The 22,425-nt window shown below is 34.7% G+C and overlaps 1 protein-coding gene and 1 long non-coding RNA gene across 3 annotated transcripts in view; one reads left to right on the top strand and one right to left on the bottom strand.

The window, feature by feature from the left end:
* Positions 1-22,425, bottom strand: part of SCN9A (sodium voltage-gated channel alpha subunit 9) — a 187,827-nt gene that overhangs the window by 120,997 nt on the left and 44,405 nt on the right. The gene's annotated exons all lie outside the window — the stretch shown is intronic.
* LOC126933046 (uncharacterized) lies at positions 5,545-19,459 on the top strand. Of its 2 annotated transcripts, XR_007718399.1 has the most exons (6): positions 5,545-5,775; positions 6,854-6,926; positions 15,814-15,898; positions 17,190-17,306; positions 18,883-19,020; positions 19,378-19,459. It is a non-coding gene; the product is annotated as an uncharacterized LOC126933046 (long non-coding RNA). The 2 variants fall into 2 exon arrangements; XR_007718400.1 differs by lacking the exon at positions 6,854-6,926 and having other exon boundaries at positions 5,545-5,766.

Here is a 22,425-nt window from a genome sequence, read left to right as displayed (position 1 = left end):
TGAAGGAGAAATAAAATCCTTTACAGATAAGCAAATGCTTAGAGATTTTGTCACCACTAGGCCTGCCTTACAAGAGATCCTGAAGGAAGCACTAAACATGGAAAGGAACAACCAGTACCAGCCATTGCAAAAACATGCCAAAATGTAAAGACCATTGAGGCTAGGAAGAAACTGCATCAACTAATGAGCAAAATAACCAGTTAATATCATAATGGCAGGATCAAGTTCACACATAACAATATTAACCTTAAATGTAAATGGACTAAATGCTCCAATTAAAAGACACAGACTGGCAAACTGGATAAAGAGTCAAGACCCATCAGTCTGCTGTATTCAGGAGACCCATCTCACACGCAGAGACATACATAGGCTCAAAATAAAGGGATGGAGGAAGATTTACCAAGCAAATGGAGAACAAAAAAAAGCAGGGGTTGCAATACTAGTCTCTGATAAAACAGACTTTAAACCATCAAAGATCAAAAGAGACAAAGAAGGCCATTACATAATGGTAAAGGGATCAATTCAACAGGAAGAGCTAACTATCCTAAATATATATGCACCCAATACAGGAGCACCCAGATTCATAAAGCAAGTCCTTAGAGACTTACAAAGAGACTTAGACTCCCATACAATAATAATGGGAGACTTCAACACTCCACTGTCAACATTAGACAGATCAACGAGACAGAAAGTTAACAAGGATATCCAGGAATTGAACTCATCTCTGCAGCAAGCAGACCTAATAGACATCTATAGAACTCTCCACCCCAAATCAACAGCATATACATTCTTCTCAGCACCACATCATACTTACTCCAAAATTGACCACGTAATTGGAAGTAAAGCACTCCTCAGCAAATGTACAAGAACAGAAATTATAACAAACTGTCCCTCAGACCACAGTGCAATCAAACTAGAACTCAGGACTAAGAAACTCACTCAAAACTGCTCAACTACATGGAAACTGAACAACCTGCTCCTGAATGACTACTGGGTACATAACGAAATGAAGGCAGAAATAAAGATGTTCTTTGAAACCAATGAGAACAAAGATACAACATACCAGAATCTCTGGGACACATTTAAAGCAGTGTGTAGAGGGAAATTTATAGCACTAAATGCCCACAAGAGAAAACAGGAAAGATGTAAAATTGACACTCTAACATCGCAATTAAAAGAACTAGAGAAGCAAGAGCAAACACATTCGAAAGCTAGCAGAAGGCAAGAAATAACTAAGATCAGAGCAGAACTGAAGGAGATAGAGACACAAAAAAACCCTCCAAAAAATCAATGAATCCAGGAGTTGGTTTTTTGAAAAGATCAACAAAATTGACAGACCACTAGCCAGACTAATAAAGAAGAAAAGAGAGAAGAATCAAATCGACGCAATTAAAAATGATCAAGGGGATATCACCACCGACCCCACAGAAATACAAACTACCATCAGAGAATACTATAAACACCTCTACGCAAAGAAACTGGAAAATCTAGAAGAAATGGATAATTTCCTGGACACTTACACTCTTCCAAGACTAAACCAGGAAGAAGTTGAATCCCTGAATAGACCAATAGCAGGCTCTGAAATTGAGGCAACAATTAATAGCCTACCAACCAAAAAAAGTCCAGGACCAGATGGATTCACAGCTGAATTCTACCAGAGGTACAAAGAGGAGTTGGTACCATTCCTTCTGAAACTATTCCAATCAATAGAAAAAGAGGGAATCCTCCCTAACTCATTTTATGAGGCCAACATCATCCTGATACCAAAGCCTGGCAGAGACACAACAAAAAAAGAGAATTTTAGACCAATATCCCTGATGAACATCGATGCAAAAATCCTCAATAAAATACTGGCAAACCAGATTCAGCAACACATCAAAAAGCTTATCCACCATGATCAAGTGGGCTTCATCCCTGGGATGCAAGGCTGGTTCAACATTCGCAAATCAATAAACATAATCCAGCATATAAACACAACCAAAGGCAAGAACCACATGATTATCTCAATTGATGCAGAAAAGGCTTTTGACAAAATTCAACAGCCCTTCATGCTAAAAACGCTCAATAAATTTGGTATTGATGGAACGTACCTCAAAATAATAAGAGCTATTTATGACAAACCCACAGCCAATATCATACTGAATGGGCAAAAACTGGAAAAATTCCCTTTGAAAACTGGCACAAGACAGGGATGCCCTCTCTCACCACTCCTATTCAACATAGTGTTGGAAGTTCTGGCTAGGGCAATCAGGCAAGAGAAAGAAATCAAGGGTATTCAGTTAGGAAAAGAAGAAGTCAAATTGTCCCTGTTTGCAGATGACATGATTGTATATTTAGAAAACCCCATTGTCTCAGCCCAAAATCTCCTTAAGCTGATAAGCAACTTCAGCAAAGTCTCAGGATACAAAATTAATGTGCAAAAATCACAAGCATTCTTATACACCAGTAACAGACAAACAGAGAGCCAAATCACGAATGAACTTCCATTCACAATTGCTTCAAAGAGAATCAAATACCTAGGAATCCAACTTACAAGGGATGTAAAGGACCTCTTCAAGGAGAACTACAAACCACTGCTCAGTGAAATAAAAGAGGACACAAACAAATGGAAGAACATACCATGCTCATGGATAGGAAGAATCAATATCGTGAAAATGGCCATACTGCCCAAGGTAATTTATAGATTCAATGCCATCCCCATCAAGCTACCAATGAGTTTCTTCACAGAATTGGAAAAAACTGCTTTAAAGTTCATATGGAACCAAAAAAGAGCCCGCATCTCCAAGACAATCCTAAGTCAAAAGAACAAAGCTGGAGGCATCACGCTACCTGACTTCAAACTATACTACAAGGCTACAGTAACCAAAACAGCATGGTACTGGTACCAAAACAGAGATATAGACCAATGGAACAGAACAGAGTCCTCAGAAATAATACCACACATCTACAGCCATTTGATCTTTGACAAACCTGAGAGAAACAAGAAATGGGGAAAGGATTCCCTATTTAATAAATGGTGCTGGGAAAATTGGCTAGCCATAAGTAGAAAGCTGAAACTGGATCCTTTCCTTACTCCTTATACGAAAATTAATTCAAGATGGATTAGAGACTTAAATGTTAGACCTAATACCATAAAAATCCTAGAGGAAAACCTAGGTAGTACCATTCAGGACATAGGCATGGGCAAAGATTTCATGTCTAAAACACCAAAAGCAACGGCAGCAAAAGCCAAAATTGACAAATGGGATCTCATTAAACTAAAGAGCTTCTGCACAGCAAAAGACACTACCATCAGAGTGAACAGGCAACCTACAGAATGGGAGAAAATTTTTGCAGTCTACTCATCTGACAAAGGGCTAATATCCAGAACCTACAAAGAACTCAAACAAATTTACAAGAAAAAAAAAACAAACAACCCCATCAAAAAGTGGGCAAAGGACATGAACAGACATTTCTCAAAAGAAGACATTCATACGGCCAACAGACACATGAAAAAATGCTCATCATCACTGGCCATCAGAGAAATGCAAATCAAAACCACAATGAGATACCATCTCACACCAGTTAGAATGGCAATCATTAAAAAGTCAGGAAACAACAGGTGCTGGAGAAGATGTGGAGAAATAGGAACACTTTTACACTGTTGGTGGGATTGTAAACTAGTTCAACCATTATGGAAAACAGTATGGCGATTCCTCAAGGATCTAGAACTAGATGTACCATATGACCCAGCCATCCCATTACTGGGTATATACCCAAAGGATTATAAATTATGCTGCTATAAAGACACATGCACACGTATGTTTATTGCAGCACTATTCACAATAGCAAAGACTTGGAATCAACCCAAATGTCCATCAGTGACAGATTGGATTAAGAAAATGTGGCACATATACACCATGGAATACTATGCAGCCATAAAAAAGGATGAGTTTGAGTCCTTTGTAGGGACTTGGATGCAGCTGGAATCCATCATTCTTAGCAAACTATCACAAGAACAGAAAACCAAACACCGCATGTTCTCACTCATAGGTGGGAACTGAACAATGAGATCACTCGGACTCAGGAAGGGGAACATCACACACCGGGGCCTATCATGGGGAGGGGGGAGGGGGGAGGGATTGCATTGGGAGTTATACCTGATGTAGACGACGAGTTGATGGGTGCAGCACACCAACATGGCACAAGTATACATATGTAACAAACCTGCACGTTATGCACATGTACCCTACAACTTAAAGTATAATAATAATAAATAAATTAAAAAAAAAAAAAAAAAAAGTTCCATTCTTGTGAAAGTTTAGAGCATTAATAATAGAAACAAGATTTTGTAAGCTTCCAAAAATAAGATAACTAACTAAAAAGAATGAAAATTAGATTGCCATTAAAATTTCCTTAGCCATAATTGACACTAGAACACAATCAATGCTTTCAGTGTGATGAGAGAAAATATTTTGAATCAAATTCTATTATCAGACAACCTGTTATCTAGTGTGATGGCAAACAAAATGTATTTCTAGATGTAAGAAAATTCAAAATTTAACTACTTTTTATCTTTCTTTTAAGTTACTTTGCATTAAGGTAGAGCAAAAAAAAAAAAGTACTTCTAAAGCACACAGAATACAAGACTGTTTTGCAAATAGTATGAATAAAAGCAAAGCGAATTTGTTTCTTCAGAAAGCATCAACAGCTGTATTATCCAAATAGGAATCAATACAAAATATGGCATGAACTTGAACAACTGGTAGAATTGAAGCAGAGAGAATCTACTTGAGTTTGATGTGTTCTTCAAGTAGCAGAGGTTGAATGAGAGGTTTAAATTCTTCTCTAGATCAAGCCATATTACTTGTTTTAAAATGAAAAATACTTACATAATTATAATCTGTTAAACTGTATCAGTTAATCATCTCACAAATGGGTCAATTACCAAAGCATATATAAAATGTAAGTACAATTATAGAACTTTATTTGCACAAAGACAAGATCTACACATATATGTGTTAAATATTTTCAATGTAAAAGTAATGGAATAGCTTACAAAAATTGAGAGGTAAAGGGGGATTAGAGATGAGGGAAAAGTTGGAGAGCTGACCCGTTATCTTACATTGAAGGCAGTCAGTGCATCCCAGCTAACATTCAAGTAACAAGAAATGGAGTTTCAGGTATATTCTATTTAAAGGTATAAATCCAACCAATAGAATTTCTTAGAAATAAAAACATAACTGCTTGGAATTTGAGAATGGAGAAGAAAGAGAAAAGTTTACATAAATAAAATAAATTCCTCATTTGCAAATTAGAAAGTTAGACAACATTACATAAGTTGATGAAATAAAAAATGAGACATAATCATATTATTTAGAGATAAAAAGGAAAATATCAGAAAAACGTTTTTTAAAAAAAGCAGGAAGTGATTATTCCCCAGAGAATGGCTTTACAGGGATAAAGCAAAAATTGTTTGAATTAGTTACCATGTGCATTTGTTAATTTTATAAGTTATTATTATGATTAAAAAGCTGTGAAATAGAAGAAGATATTATACCTCTCTCTTGAGCCAAAGAAACCAACAAACAGCTGCTTAAGTAGAAACTGTTCTGTTACCTCATTGGACTTGCAAAATATGGACTGACTCTACACCTCTCGAACACCGTATATTTAGACACATTATTTTGATCTCTTTCGGGTAAATTGGAGACAATTTGCAATTCATTTGATTAATATTTCTTCTTCAAGGGACCATCTGACACACTGCAAACACTCAAAGTTATGGTAAAGATTGTGTCTTCTACTTTCTCTGCTTGGATGAATACTGAACACTTCATTGGGTGCTACTTATGGCTGCCTTGCTGAATGCATGGTTTTCAACAATATCAATCTTCCTGTTCTCTGACACCAATTCTTCCATAATGAGTTTTGAGATATGGGCATTACATGATACTTAATACCAGTAACCCATAACACAAAATTAATGTCTTATTATCTGCTGTTTTCCTAAATACTACTGTTTTAAAATCTCTTTCACTTATATTAGGTAATACAAAAAATGCAGTTAAGTATCATTTGTCCCTATGGTTGTCAAGAGTGTATATATCAGAATGAAAGTATATTCCACTGTGGCTATTGACCAGGGTATATATAAAAAAAAAATCATCTGTGTAACTTAAAAAAATACAGCTGCCAGGGCTTATCTAAGTAATGCTGAAATAAAAGTTTTAGGGAAGAGCATAAATATGTCTACTTTTAAAAAGCATAAAATATTAATGCGAACCCTCCACTTGATTATGTTAAATAAAAAACATCAGATGAGTACACATAAATTAATGATCAGGTTTTATTATTCAAAAACAGAAAATTCAATTTAAAAAGTAGAAAAGTTTTTGGATTTTGTTTGGTTTGAAGACAATGAACGTAAAATACACAACTTTGAAGTTATCCATTTTAAAATTGGAAAGGATAAAAATAAATTCCATTCTATAGGCCAGGCACAGTGGCTCGTGCCTGTAATTCCAACATTTTCAGAGGCCAAGGAGGGTGAATCACTTGAGGGCAGGAGTTCAAGAACAGCATGGGCAACACAGTGAAACCCTGTCTCTACAAAAAGTACAAAAATTAGCCGGGCATGGAGCTTTGTGCCTGTAGTCCCAGCTGCTCGAGAGTAGCTAAGGTGGGAGGATCACCTGAGCCTGGGGAGGTTGAGTCTACAGTGAGCCATGATCGCACCGCTGCACTGCAGCTTGGATGACAGAGTGAGACCCTGTCTCAAAATAAATAAATAATAAAAAAATAATCAATTCAATAGAAACAACACACATTTTGAACTCCGAATCTCTATTATGTTCAATTAAAAAAAGAAGAGTTAGAATGAGGGGAAAAACTGAATGAAAAAAACAGAGGTTGAAAGAGAGAAGGAAGATGATAAACCAAAAAGGGTAAGAAAAAGGGGGATAAGAGTATAATAAAAATACCCTCGATCCTTTAGCATACTCCCAGCTATAAGTGAAAAAAAAAGTTCTTCAATGTTTTAATATTTACTTTTAATTCTCAACATTTTAAGCATCATTCATGTCACTTATATTACTTCATTCCAATGATAGCCTGGCAAAATCTTTATTTTTATTTTTTGGTATCTCTTATTCTCTCCAAGTTCTTTTGAGGCATGCAGTGCTCCTCCTCAGAGTTTTGCTCATACTCATCCCTCATCCTCCAAACCTGTCAGCTCTAAAGCGTCCTCAGACAACCTGTTGTTAAGCAATAAGCAAGAAGGAAGAACTATTGATGCTGTAAAATAATCCAGAGTTACATTAGGTCTTTCCCAGCATTTATTTTAAAATGCTGATCTTCTACCTTTCAGGAATGTATAACAACATTCAAAAAGAAAGGACAAAGATACTAAAAGAAATAGATTTATTTTATCAGCCTAATAACTAAAAATTTGTATTACTTTATGAAACACTACTTAGAAAACATGTTTTAAAAAATAAATTTTCATTTTATATGAGTTTGTATAGTTTCTTCTTAATTTGGAGCTTTTGTAAAATCTTTAATATACAGCTCAATTTCCATTTGATCCAATGTAAAATGAATAAAATCCTTCAGCAACAGTTATAGTATATATCATGAAGTGCACTTCTATTCACTACAGAACAATTCACACTGGTTTCAGTGGCTCACAGCTCAATAATCATCCCGGCCTTTCCCATTACAATTTGTGCTCCACATTTTAGAGCTGTTGACCCTGTGGAGATGACATAACCTCTCTGAGCCTAAGATTCCTAGTTTGAAAAATTGAGTTAATAATCATGCTCCGAAGAGTGGTTGATTGTGATGCTTAACTGTATATAAAGTGCTTAACAGAAAGAGTTTTCCACATAATGAACATGTATACATGGAGCTTGTAAGATTATTAACTTGTCTCATCCTTTTATTTTAATTCATTGCTTTGGATAATTTCATCATGTTTCCATAATTAAAAATATATTAATTATATTAAATGAGGATATTTCCATTTATAGGAATGTATTAGCCTTTTAAACATAAAACATTCCATATGTGCATGTAATATTAAACAGAGATTTAGTTTAGAGTAGTGAGTCAAGGACAAGTCCGGGAGCTAGAAAGCCTAGGTTTTGAATGTTGGATTCACCAATTACTAGCTAAGTGATCTTGGACATCCCAGTTAAGCAACTTTTCTGATTCTAAAAATGTTGAGGCATTAGGACATTAGTTATTTTGTAAAATGTAATTTTAAACAATACAAAAGTATCCCTAGAATGAATGTTGATTGCTCAAAGGATTGGGTGCTGCAGAAATTCCTTTCTTAAGAAAATTCCCACCATATCACCTTTGTTGTTTTGAACTTTATATGAAGAACTTTATATTTTTTAATTAGACAAAGTTATGTGGCTCAGGAACTATCATTAAGACTTTTTTCTTTTTTATTCATTGAATATTGCTGAACAGGGTCAAAAGCAAATAAATTCCAACACTTGGTTTATCTTCTGAGAAACATTTAAATATCATTAATATAGTCCCTGAACAGAATACAAGAATGATTCTTTCCTTCAAACAAAGAAATATTACAATCTCTCTAGAGTTTTAGAGACTCTATGTGCCTGGTATGGCTCTGAACATACTACTTGGAAAACAGTATTCTTGAAGTCAAATACTGGAAGCAGACATCAGGAAAATTATTTGGGGGACTTCCTTTCATCCCCAAGTTTCTATGAAAACCCTTCACATAGGGAAAATCTATAGGATGAGGTGGGAAGTGGGTTTCCCTAGGTGTTCACAGTAAAAATTGTAAAACCCCTAAAAATCACTGAAGGAAACACCAACACTAATTTTTACCTAATAACTAAAAGGGAAAAATGTGAGTTATGCCCATTATATTAGACTGGAAAAGGTCTCAGTGGCCTCTATTACCTTCTTGGCCACATAACAGGTTCTAAATACTCTAAACTGCAGTTCCCGAATGATTTATTAGTTTCAGAGTGCCAGCTCTATTGTGACTCGGGTAGAGTATGTGCATATTATGTCCATATAATTTTGTAATGTGTTGTGCTTTTGTAATAATTAATGTTTATCTTATATATGAAAGCTATGTTTATTTAAGAGAATAAGTTATTCTCTTAAAAATATCTGCCAGATAATTCCTTTAAAGAGTAGGTTTCCTTTGATAACTTTTGACATTTCTTGTAGAAAGCAAGTAGTGTTTAATTTTTTGTTTCTTTAATCTTGATTAGAGGGACTATGATATGATATTTTCTTATTTCAAGGAGCAGGAAAATACTACATGCCACACGTTCACAACTCTAATAATTTCAGGCTGTGTTTTGCATTCCATCACTGCACCTCTTACCTGTAAATAACTTGTATCCTATATCGATAAAATTACAAAAATTAGCCAGGTATGCTGGCGGGTGCTTGCAATCTCAGCTACTCAGGAGGCCGAGACAGAAGAATTACTTGAACCCAGGAGGCGAAGTTTGCAGTGAGCCAAGATCGTGCCACTGTACTCCAGGCTGAGCCACAGAGCGGGACTCAATCTCAAAATAAATAAATAAACTTATTTATTTATTTTAGATTGGTCCAATTAATCATTTTGAAGATCTGCCAAAATCTGAATGAGATTGAGTCAGTATAAATTATTTAAGACAGTGGACAAATGTAAAGATAAATAAAAAATACATTTTTATTGATGCTAACTGTTGCCAAATGAAACACTGCTTTGAAAATGTCACTTCTCTAGAAATACATAGTGATTTTTTCCTGCAGGTAAAATTTTGACTGAAGTACCATTCATTTTTAAAGCATTCTCAAGGCACCATAGAATCAGAACATGAGAACCCCAAAAGTATCTTTAAATCATAGTTAACATCAACAACGATAACTCACATTGTTAATGTGTTCCACTGATACTATGTGATGAGAATGGCATTTTACATATGTGATCTTACTTCCCAAAACTTATAGCCTTAATCTAATCATGAGAAAAATATCAGACAAATCCCAATTCAAGAACATTCTACAAAATACCTAACCTATACTCATTCAAATTATCGACATCATCAAAAACAAGGAAAGCCTGAGAAATTGCCACAGCCTAGAGGTGCCTAAGGTGATGTGATAGTATGACGGTTAAATGTAATGTGGTAGCCTGGGTGAGATCTTGAAAGAGAAAAAGGAAATTAGTGAAAAACTAAGGAACTCTGAATAGGGTAAGGGCATTTGTTAATGAAAATGATGTATCATATGGTTTTATTAATTGTGACAAATGCACTATACTAACATAAGTTGTTAATAATAGGGGAAACTGGATGCAGGGTATATTGAAACTCTCCTTACTATCTGCACCATTTTTCCATAAATCTATTCCAAGACAAAAGTTTATTTAAACAAAAGGAAATCATAGGTGTAGAATTATTCTAATACTAAATAAAGGTAATAATATCTCAGCGAATTTGAATTTATCAAGTAAATGCATTGCCATTATCTGTATTATCTATAATATACCTAAGTGATAATAGACTTATAAATTTGAAACACTTTTAATTAAAACGAATTACAATTAATACATAAAAAATATAGTTTACACAGTACAAAATAACATTGCTTTGATCAATAGGAGATCCATTAGAAATGCCGATCAGTTTTCTTAAAGTAATCATGTTTGGGAGGATAATTTTCTATAAATGCACTCTCCTGGGTCAGGAGTGAGCTTACAACTTATAAACATAGAACTAACCTGGAGTCACAATGTCTGAGTCCTAATTATACTTGAGAGTCATTATGTCTTCTTATAATAGGCTAAAAAAAATACACTTATGAGGGATTCTGTGTGTATTTTCTTTTAGAATAAGTACAATTTAACTCCCTCGACCGTGGTAAGCATACTAAATATCTCTTAAGTTGTTAAATTGAAGCTTGATTACATATCCATCTTCATGATGCTGTTAAGGTACAAAAGGCTGCCTTTTGATTTCTGTGTTACTTTAGGAACTGTCAGGTAACATAGAGATAAAAGAAATGTATTTTACTCTGAAGTTCTCATTTTACTGAGCTCTGAACACCTGATAACATCAGAGCAAGACAAAAATACAGCTCCACTCTGGCTGACAAGGATACACTTAACCCTGGCTTATAACTACAAAAACCCCTTTTGTCAATAATATTTTAAATTACTCTCCTATGTTCAGTAATATCACCTTCATAACTTATCTATTCATAACATAAGAAATCCATGATAAAAGAGAAATATGTCATCAGGAGAGATGAGAGAGGCAATGTTCCCTTCCTGTATGAACTCTTATAGGCCCTCTCCCATGAAAACAGAAAAATTTCCAGATGGATCTGGAAACTCTGTTCTATGTCTTGGCACCAAGAAAATATTGGTGTCCTTCCTACACCTAGCCTCAGATTTAATAAGTGAAATATCAAGATAATGAAAAATATATATGTCAGTAACAAGATAAAGCTGAAACATTCAAAGACAATAAGAAGTGCAATTTAGTCACTGAATAGCTCTACAGTTTAGATAAGAAAGTCAAAGGTGTGAAACGATTGAATCTGGAGAATATGGGGGAAAAATAATACTTAAACCAAGTCTATATCCATTCCTATCTGCTCCTTGAATTATAATATAAGGGCATCTCAGTAGTTTCTCATTTTACTAATCTAAAAACCTGATAACATCTTTGGAGGAAGGAAATAGACAGCTCTACCCTAGCTGTCAGGGTTACACTTATAAATTTGATTCAATGCTTGGCAGGATGTCTATAGCATTTATGTTCGAAGCCAGGATTTTTTGTCAAGAATAAATGCCACACAATACAGAAAATACCAAGACAGCAGGAATGACCTCGGACTGTTCTAGGCAAGCTTAGATATATGATGATCTTACCTTTGAGAGATCCTTGGAGAAATTGCCAAATAGGACCCAAGGTCCCGGCACCACCTCATAGTACTTTTCCTTTTTTATGAGAGTATATTAGACTAACCATCCTAGTGAATATTCTTTATCAAAGTAAGCCATAGTTATTGTGAGCATTTCTGAAAGATTTTGCGGCTGCACAGCAGTGCTATAGTAAGCAGAATTCATACATTAATCACTAGTGTTTGGAAATCCTGCACCTTGCTTAAATAGCATCCTAATAAGTCTTGGAGCTTGAGAAAATTCAGATAACTAAAGATTTTTGACTTCAGGCTGAAGACTGGGACCACTATGGGTTATCTTCAAATATTGTTTAGCATTGCATTTAATATTCAATGAAAGGTCTGTGAAACCCCTTTACAAAATTTTCATTTTCTGTCTTGAGAATTTCTGCCTTATTTTGATAAAAATAAACACAATATTTAATATTCTGTTTATACCACAGAGGGAGGCAGCTGTGACATGGGCAGAAAGTTTGAGTTTATAATTTTTGAAAGGTACAAATTTTCTTATAAACATAAGGTCTCACTCTGTCACCCAGGCTGCAGTGCAGTACTGCGATCACGGCTCACTGCAACATCGTCCTCGTGCACTCAAGCGACCTCCCACATTCCCGAGTAGCTGGGACTACAAGTGCGTGCCACCATGCTGGGTTAATTTTTTAAAACATTTTTTGTAGAGACAAGGTCTCACTATGTTGCCCAGGCTGGTCTTGAACTCCTGGGCTCAAGTGATCTGCCCTCCTTGGCCTCCCAAAGTGCTGGGGTGACAGGCGTCAACCACTGTACCTGGCACAGTTTTTAAAATTGCCAACATTCTACTTATGTTGCTTTATCTTACTCTTCCCCTAGTCTAGATTCAGTAAAAACAATGGTTTTTAGGGATTTCAGTAATTACCATATTATTTGTTTTGTTACCTGAAATTTAAAAATTTAACCAAATCTATACACTTAAGTAGAGTAAAAACACTGGAATTGAGCCAGCAATTATGAATCTGTACAATCCTCTTTCCTCACTACACCTCAATTTGCTTTTAACTTTATAATATAGTTTTTTTTTTTACAATCTTATTAGAAATAAAGTCAAATATAATATAATCTTATCAATTGACTGCCTATCTTCACTATGAATTTGTCCAGGCCATTTCACTAAAAGACTTGCATGAGCCAGGATAACTGTCCCCAGACCTCTAGCCCTGATAACTCTTAGATATCCTTCATACCTCATGGATACTAAGGTGCTTTCTCTAACAAGGGGCTAGGTACACTCATCTGGGTCACAATTTAACTATTGTCCATAAATACACAGCTTCATTTAACTAATTAGTATAATTTTATGTATCTGGGAACTTTTAAGAGTATGAAATCCTACAGGCAGTGTATCTTTAGCCTGTAACATTGCTTGGAACAAAGCAGACCTGTCATTTGGTTTTGTAGCCTTTGTAGTCCCTGACACCCTAGAACATCAGAGAGAGTGAAAATATTATTCTAGAGTGAAGGAATTCTGTGTTTTCATCCCAGTATTGGTTACATGGTTTGTTTCATTTGTGAAGAATTTATCAAACTATATTTTTAGTATATATGCATTTTTTTAACTTTTATTTTAAGTTCAGGGGTACAAGTGCAGTTTTGTTACATAGGTAAACTTTTGTCATGAGGGTTTGTTTCACAGTTTATTTCATCACCCAGGTATTAGGCCTAGTACTCATTGGTTATTTTGCCTTATCTTCTGCCTCCTCCCACCCTCTACCCTCTTTGAAAGGCTCCAGTGTGTGTTGTTCCCCTCTATGTGTCTCACTTACAAGTGAGAACATGATATATGCATTTTTATTTAAGTATGTTATCCTTAATGTAAAGTTAAAAAGATGAATGTAAAATGTCTTTAAAAACTTCTTTTTCCGAAAACTCAAGTTAAGAGAATTAATCATTGTACTAAAATATACACTAAACGAAGTATTTAGGCAGAAGGAAAAGATCCTAAACAAATAGAATAGAGATGCAGCAAGAAATGAAGAATATCAGAATAGGCGTCTGTTTGCATATAAGGAAAAATGAACCCTACAAAGGTGAAAAAGGACTACACAATGCAATAAGGATTATGTTTTATGGTTTTTAAAACTATATAGGATAAAATGCATTAAGTCCAATTTTTATTTTCTTGAATCCCTTACCATTATTTGTATATGAAAACTATATTTCCATTAATCTTATTTTGACTTTCAATTATTTTAGTCTACAACATTTGAGTGGTTTTAATTGCTAAAGTAATTGCTCTCAGGTTTAGATAAATTTTTTTCTCTGTTGTGTAGAAAACACTGTCTATGAATTCCTTTAATGTACAATATAGTATAAAATTATTTTTTACAAAAGTAGCCTTATTTTGAAAGACCCTATAATAACTGAAAATTAGAAAGTGATCTTAAGTGACCAGCCATCAGTTAAATTGATTATCTGCATCATTATTATTTGTATTAGTTGTTTAAAATGCCATCATAATAGCATGCTATCAGAATTAACAGAATACATTTTGGAAATTTTTCTTTATTAAACTACAAAAGATTAAAGCAAAAAATGCCTAAATATAATAAGTTCCTTACTGTTCAAATTACCAAAACAAAATAAAGGTAATCTTGATTTTAAGGTTTACCCCTGCAGCAAGTTATACAAATAATGGTCACATGTGTGAAATATTATACTGATATCTCTTTAATATGTTCATTTCATTTTACTTGCTCTTCAACAGATATTTTAAAATACATTTTATTGTGTATATTTAAGGTATACAACATGATGTTATTGGATACATATAGATAGTAAAAAAGGTTACCACAGTAAAGAAAATTAACATATCTACCATCTCACATTGTTATCCATTTTTGTTGTTTGTTGTTGTGGGGGGGGTTGTTGTTGTTTGGAGGTAAGAGCAACAAATATTTTTAAGGTGCCAGGTGCTGGGGACACAATACAAACTAGACGGCCTTGATCCTTGTCCTCTAGGGCTTACAGTCTGTTGGGGAAAACCAGCAGGTAAACAATTACAATGCACCAACTATGTGAGAGCAATGAGAACACACAGAAAAGGCACCTAACTAGGACTTAAGAAGAAAGATTTTGGTCATGGAGGGAAGATGAGTAGAAATTTGCTGGTCTGTACTATGACAGATATCTCCTACAATTCCTCCCTCTCATGTTAATAGTTTGCTTTGATCCAGGAGCTGTCTCCTTCATTTTTGACTTTGTCATCAAGTCTGATTGTCCTCACTTCCTCTCAACTTTTCCAAACAACAACAACAACAACAAATCATATTTGGCTTTGTCCTTCCATGGAATTTGAAATATATAGCTTCATAAACTCTCTAAATTTTCTATTCCTGTATTTGTATAATCTTCAAACTATTCTAATTTAAAATTTAAAAGTATGCACAAAGCTTATTTTCCTTCTCAATGTTAAATCATAACTTACTTGTATTGTGGATTATAGCAACGAAAGTTCCTGCATTCTAGATTTTTTTAACCTCAAGTTCAGGGTTAAATTCCCAGTTCATGGCCCTTTGTTGTCACTGGCCATGCAAAGCCTCCTTTTATTAATATTTTTTCTCCATTGCCCCCATATCCCATTCTCTGCCACTCTACCTGTTTCTCATTCCCATGCTTAGCAACCATTATAATGTGTTTATGAATATCTTTGTTTTCTTGAAAATTGAATATTGTACACATGAATCTCTAATTTACATAAATTTTCTCATTGTTTGTTTTTATTTACTAAGCACTATGATTTAAAGTACTTATAGCATTCATGTTGTTGTAAGTACATCTAATCTGTACTTCTAACTACTGCATAATATTCAAATGTATATTACCAGACATTTTACCTATTTGCTCTCTTAGTGATAACACCTGGCAATCCAGCAGTCCCCAACCTTCTTGGCACCAAGGACTGGTTTCATGGAAGACAATTTTTCCAGGGCAGTAGGTAGGTTTTGGGACAAAACTATTCCACTTCAGATGATCAGCCATTAGTTAGATTCTCATAAGGAGTGTGCAACTTAGATCCCTCACATGTGCAGTTCACAATAGAGCTTGCACTTCTCTGAGAATCTAATGCCAAGGCTGATCTGACAGGAGGCAGAGCTCAGGTGGTAATGTTCACTGGGCTGCTGCTCACCTCCTGCTGTGCGGCCTGGTTCCTAACAGGCCATAGACCAGTATCTGTCAGTGGCCCAGGGGTTGGGAACCCCTGATCTAACCTACTGTAGCCTAAAAACAGATCCAGGTTTTATGGACTTGTGGCTTATACAACTGGGGGAGGAGGTTGAGAAAAAATGCAAAATACAAGTACAAATTAGGTACAAAAGACAAATTAATAGAAAAGTGAATGTTTATTAAAAGTGAGGACAAAAATTAAATAAGTTGCCTCTGTATTAAAAATAACTAACCAATACCATAAATTCCAAAATTTTATTAATTTACTCCTTAGCACATTTCTTTAGGACTTTCCCTTCATTTTTGGCTTCATTCTCTTTGATCTTCCCTTTACATTGTATCAATTTTGTAATGGAGAAAATAGAAAAATTTAGTCTTTCTTTTCCACAACTTATTGTAGTGTGTGTATGTTCATTACTGATAGTTGAGCAAATTTCTCTGAGTTTTACAACTTGTTTTTGGTAATGGCATGTAAATTTTCAGTATTACTGTCAAATTTGGGAACACCTCCATCAAATATCTTTCATATATGAGTTGTAAGATATCAGAGCCTGTACAGCGTCCTTATTCAGAAGCTAATCTTACATACTCTAAATCGATAACACCCAACCACTGTGTTATCAACATCCTCAATGTAGTGACGTATGAAGAGTTCGTTATCTCAACGTATTTGGCCATTTTATGGCAAATAAGCAAGACATCCTAACATTTTTCCTCAATGTATTCATATGATTCACTCTTCTTTATACACTGGACGATTACACTATCCAATAATTTATTTAATAGTGCTACAAGAGATGCATGTCTTCTTCTTTGAGAAATAATACTTTCTACTTTTGTTTCTGGTATGACAAAACTTTGTTATAGTTCCTTGTTCGATGTTAATATAATTTCTGTTGATTTTATTGCTCATCCTTGTGACTTTTGTTTCATATTCCACTAATTTTCCATCACTACTTTAATACAAAAAGTCAAAAATGACAAAGAATGTCATATGATATAATCTAAATTATATGTCTACTTTTTTTTCTATCCAACATCCAATCTTTCTTCTTATCTAGGATGAACAGGTATTTCCCATTGTGTGTAGTGGTGATGGAAGTCAGAGCCCTGACACTTGCCATGGAAAGCTAAAGTGACTAAAGTGACTGTATTTCCATTCCACTCCTGTTATTGTGGTGAGGCCACCATCTCCTAAGCTTATTCAAATGGATTCTCTTGCCCTTTACTTTGAACTTGGTGAAAGATGCCAAATAAAGGAAGGTTTTATTGAAATTCCCTTGTGCTGGGTCTATGTACAGCTATGGTAGAGTCCTGTGTGGCAGCAGTGACCAGTAGTTCTAGCCAGCTGGGTCTGCCAAATAGCCTCCAGATTTCCCTTTTGTCAGCTCATTTTCCTATACAGCTGCTCTAGCTTCCCAAAGCCTTCCAATGAATGCATGAGCACCCAACAACTTCTAATAAATCTCCATTTGGTTGGGACAGCCAGTGTTTGTTTCTCTTGTTTGTAATCAATATCCTTGCTTAATATGAGAAATTACTTTTGACTCACTTTGTGGGAACTAGGTTATGCTCAAAACAAGCTCCTTTTGGCTGTGGCAGTTTTGCTAAGTGATTAAAGCATTTCTTCCGAATTACCTGAAAATTAATCACTTGACCTCAGAAGTAGTAATTTAAAAGAAACATAATGCAGTCTGTAAATGCAGAATTCATTTCAATATTGTTCCTATCATATTACTTCTTATATTATAAAATAGATATGATTTTGCTCATTATCTTTATTAATAATATTTCTGCAATATCCACAGTCAAAAACTTTTGTTATGGACTGAGTCCATCCTTAAAATTCACTTTAAATATACATACTGCTTTTATATCTTCTACACTATTATTCTCAGTTTTTAAAAATGAAATCACAGATGTAAATATAACAAAACCAAGCCCATTATTTAATCTTGCAGGACCATAAGCCTTCAATAAGCAACTTGATGATGCTAACTTGCTACAATAAAACAAACTTTCAATACTCTAAAATATTTTAAAATTAAATTTTCTTTTTTTATTACATTTCAAAATATTTTTGTCCTCAAGAAAATATGGCAAATGCAATAATATATTTATTTTAAGAAATATAAATAGTATAATAAAGTGATTAAATAATAATTGTAAGAAGGCTATAATATTTTATCTTGGTCTAAACCAGTGGTCCTCAACAAGATAATTCTTCCTTACCTCCAGGTGGAGTTACCAGAGTTAGCAAAAAGAATACACAGTTAAATTTGCATTATTTATAATTGTCTATATGCATTCTGAGATAAATGGAAACATATTTACAGAACAGTCTTAATCTTAAAATTTACTCATTGTTTATCTAAAATAAATGATCAGTACGTAAATTACAGATTTCTTTTCTGAAAATTTCCTCAATGATTGGCTTTCATTAACAGCTCCTTGTTTTGCAGAGTTGGCTTATAAAATTCCTTGTAGTTAGAGTCTATGTTCCACCTACAATGTACCATCTCTTCCATAGTGGTCACACTCAACTTTTCTCTTTACTCCTTTGAACATTCATTAATGAGAACGTTGTGAAGTCCAACTTATAAGTCCAGCTTACTGAACATGTTCAATATTAGCCTTAAAAGCTGGACTTCTGAACATGTATTGACTTAGAGTTAACTCTGGGACTTGCTCTTTTGCTAAAGAACACAATACCATATTTCATGACATAACTTGTTTTTCTTTTTTATTTTTCAGGATTAGATTGCATATTTTGATCTACAACTTTTAAAAATGTTTTCCACTGACAAAAAAGAACGTTGCGATGAATTTTTATTCCCTTCTTTGAGTACATATAATTTCTCCTGTTCCATTAAAGGATCAAATTCTTCAAGGGTAAAATCCGTTTCAAAATATACTCATGACAAACTCATCCTTTTTTATGGCTGCATAGTGTTCCATGGTGTATATGTGCCACATTTTCTTAATCCAGTCTGTCACTGATGGACCTTTGGGTTGATTCCAAGTCTTTGCTATTGTGAATAGTGCCACAATGAACATACGTGTGCATGTGTCTTTATAGCAGCATGATTTCTAATCCTTTGGGTATATACCCAGTAATGGGATGGCTGGGTCATATGGTACTTCTAGTTCTAGATCCTTGAGGAATCGCCATACTGTTTTCCATAATGGTTGAACTGGTTTACAATCCCACCAATAATGTAAAAGTGTTCCTGTTTGTGTCCTTTGTAGGGACATGGATGCAGCTGGAAACCATCATTCTCAGCAAACTATCGCAAGAACAGAAAACCAAACACCGCACGTTCTCACTCATAGGTAGGAACTGAACAATGAGATCACTTGGACTCGGGAAGGGGAACATCACACACCGGGGCCTGTCATGGGGAGGGGGGAGGGGGGAGGAATTGCACTGGGAGTTATACCCGATGTAAAGGACGAGTTGATGGGTGCTGACGAGTTGAAGGGTGCAGCACACCAACATGGCACAAGTATACATATGTAACAAACGTGCACATTATGCACATGTACCCTAGAACTTAAAGTATAATAACAAAAAAAAAACAAAAACAAAATATACTCATGACAAATGTAAAAATAATTATCCACTTCAATATTGATTTTTTCCCTGTACCTAAGTTGTGTTGTTTCTCTTAAAACAGCCTTGGCATATAAGGGATAAACTTTTCATTCATTTTATCTTTAATACATTCAACAACTCTTTGTAAGCAATGGAGGGCTTCAATTAACATTGTTTACTCTTCTTTCAAATTGCATAATCCTATTGCCAAAAGATATGGAATGCTATGAGCAAGAAATAAGTAGTCTTTCCTCAATGGGTTATTTTAAAAGTCAGCAAGAATTTGTGAGACCTTTTCTTTAGAATTAAAGTATGATTTCAGTGCTTTAAATCAACTAAGAATTCTCTCAACTGCATAAGTCAATGAATTTTAAAATGTGAGAGAACTGAAAAATAATAAATGCCAACAAAATTACAAAAATTCTTTATTAGTTGAGTCTGAACAGAATAAATGCTGAAATAGAATAATTTCTTGACAATTTCTTTACTGACAATTACTTTACTTTGCTGATATCAGATGCTGTTTGAGCAGCATCATGTAGAATATGGCAGAAGAGCCAACACTGTTCATAGTCCCATTTATACTTTGGTTTAACTTTGAATAAATATCACACCTTTATGCAAATATCCACCAAATTTATATTTGTATTACCTCCACAAAATAAGTATAATTTTTATGACTACTAACTCAATCTGAGAGTCTCTGCAACAATTTCCAGTTATTTCTGAAGACTCATCTGGAAGGCATGTTACAACAGCCTTGTAAGCAAGTCTTTTATGAGAAAATTATAATACGAGTAAAGGAATTTTTCCCCTAAACTGTGATTACTTGCATTCGTGGCTATGCCATAAAAAAAAATTAAAACATTTGAGCTGTGGTAGTCTCTGTAACAGTAAAAAGAGTTATTCTAATTTTTATTATGGCAGTAGATTTTGTCCTATAGCACTAGAAAATTGACTTACAGTTTTGCATTAAAAGATACTTGTAGCACAATTCAAATTCAGTCATGTGAGCTTAAAACCTTGTATGATATACAAAGTGGAAGACAACTTCTGCTGTAATTATTTTATCTTCTTCATCTGAATTTCTTTCAATAAAATGTTATTTTATTACTTTCTTTGGTACAAGTTGAGGAAATCATATATCTATTTGCTTAGCTATTAGTATTTGCTGGCTTACATCCAAGTTTGCACCATTTTCAATATTAACTAAACAATTGTATTCTGCACAAAGAGCTTCAAAAGGAGCGGTTACCAAATGAATAAAACTGACATGATTGGTGGTGGGGGGGGGTGCGGTATGGAAACATATTGAGGTATAGGTATGTGGTTAAGTTTGAGAGAGAATGAAAGGCTGGAAGTGGTAGTTGAACTTGGGATTCCAGAAGTGAGATGAGCATCCAAGATTACTTTCAGGTATCTGACTTGGCCAGCCAAGTTAATACTGCTGTGATTTCTTATGAGAGGAAACTAGGAGGATGAGGCTTAAAGAACAGGGAAGAAAAATGATAAATCCAATTTTGGACATCCTGTGTTTGAGATGCCTGGGAGACACAAAGTAGACAGGTCCAATAAGTAGCTAACCATGTTAGTCTGGAACTCAAAATGGGAGGCTGGGTTGGAAATAGTAACTTTGGAGACAACAGCAAACAAAGAGTAATTTGACATTGACCAGAAAAATTCCTAGTCCCAAGAGGCTAATGGTTTTTAGAAAGACCTGTAGATAAATGATCATAGTACAAAACATGGCAGAATAGCTGAAATGGAAGTATTTTAAAAGTATCTTGGAAACACAAGGGGTTAGAAGTTGGTTTGAGCTGGTATAGGAAAGAAGGAAAGTTGAGCTGGAATTCAGCAGATGAATATGGTAGTATTTCTAAAGGCTGGACAGTACAAGCCAGGCTACCTTCTTTTTAATCCAGACTCCAACACTGAAAAGGTAGGTCACCTTGGTTAAGTTACTTAACTGTATATTTCAGTTTACTCATTGGTAAAATGAATGAAAATGATATTGAATATTTAAATGTGTTAATGCATATAAACACTCTAGAATCATACTTGGACCAATAAGAACTCAATACGTACCTCTATTATTGTTATTATGATTATTAGGCAGGGGGGAATAAAATAAACTGACACACAAATGCTTCAAAGTATACACAGCAAGTTAAGGAAATAAGAAGAGGTCTATGGAGTACTTGGCAGCACTCTTCCCAGGATACAAGAGAGAAACCAGAGCTTTCCAACGGAGGAGGAGTAGTGCCAGGCATTCTCCTTGTATGGGAGTCTTTTCAGCAGTTTTGCAGCAATCCATGCAGCAAAGCATATCTATCCAAATACAAGGAGATGAGGTCCACATTGAGCAGTTGTGGGAGTTGCCCTGCTTAAAAAAACGCTTGTGTCACATGAACCCATATCAATTGTAACAACTCCAACTCTGTATGAAACGGACATGCCCACTTAAAGGAGTCACCGCATTAAGGGGGTTCCAAAGTAAGATGACAACATCAGCATTTATTTAGGGCTTATTTTTTTTCCTCTTTCAGTGCTCCTTATATTAAAATTATACAAGATATTACTATTACTATCTGTCTGATGCCCATGTGTACAAAAACAGTTCTATACTTATGCTATTTGTTGGCTCCTCCTCTCTTCTAACTTTTATTTGTTTATTAAACTTTTATTGTGAGCTAATTATAGGA

The sequence above is a fragment of the Macaca thibetana genome, chromosome 12, assembly GCF_024542745.1.
Source record: "Macaca thibetana thibetana isolate TM-01 chromosome 12, ASM2454274v1, whole genome shotgun sequence".
NCBI lineage: Eukaryota > Metazoa > Chordata > Mammalia > Primates > Cercopithecidae > Macaca > Macaca thibetana.
Note: the sequence above shows the minus strand (reverse complement) of the source record. Positions and strands in the feature narration are given on the sequence as shown.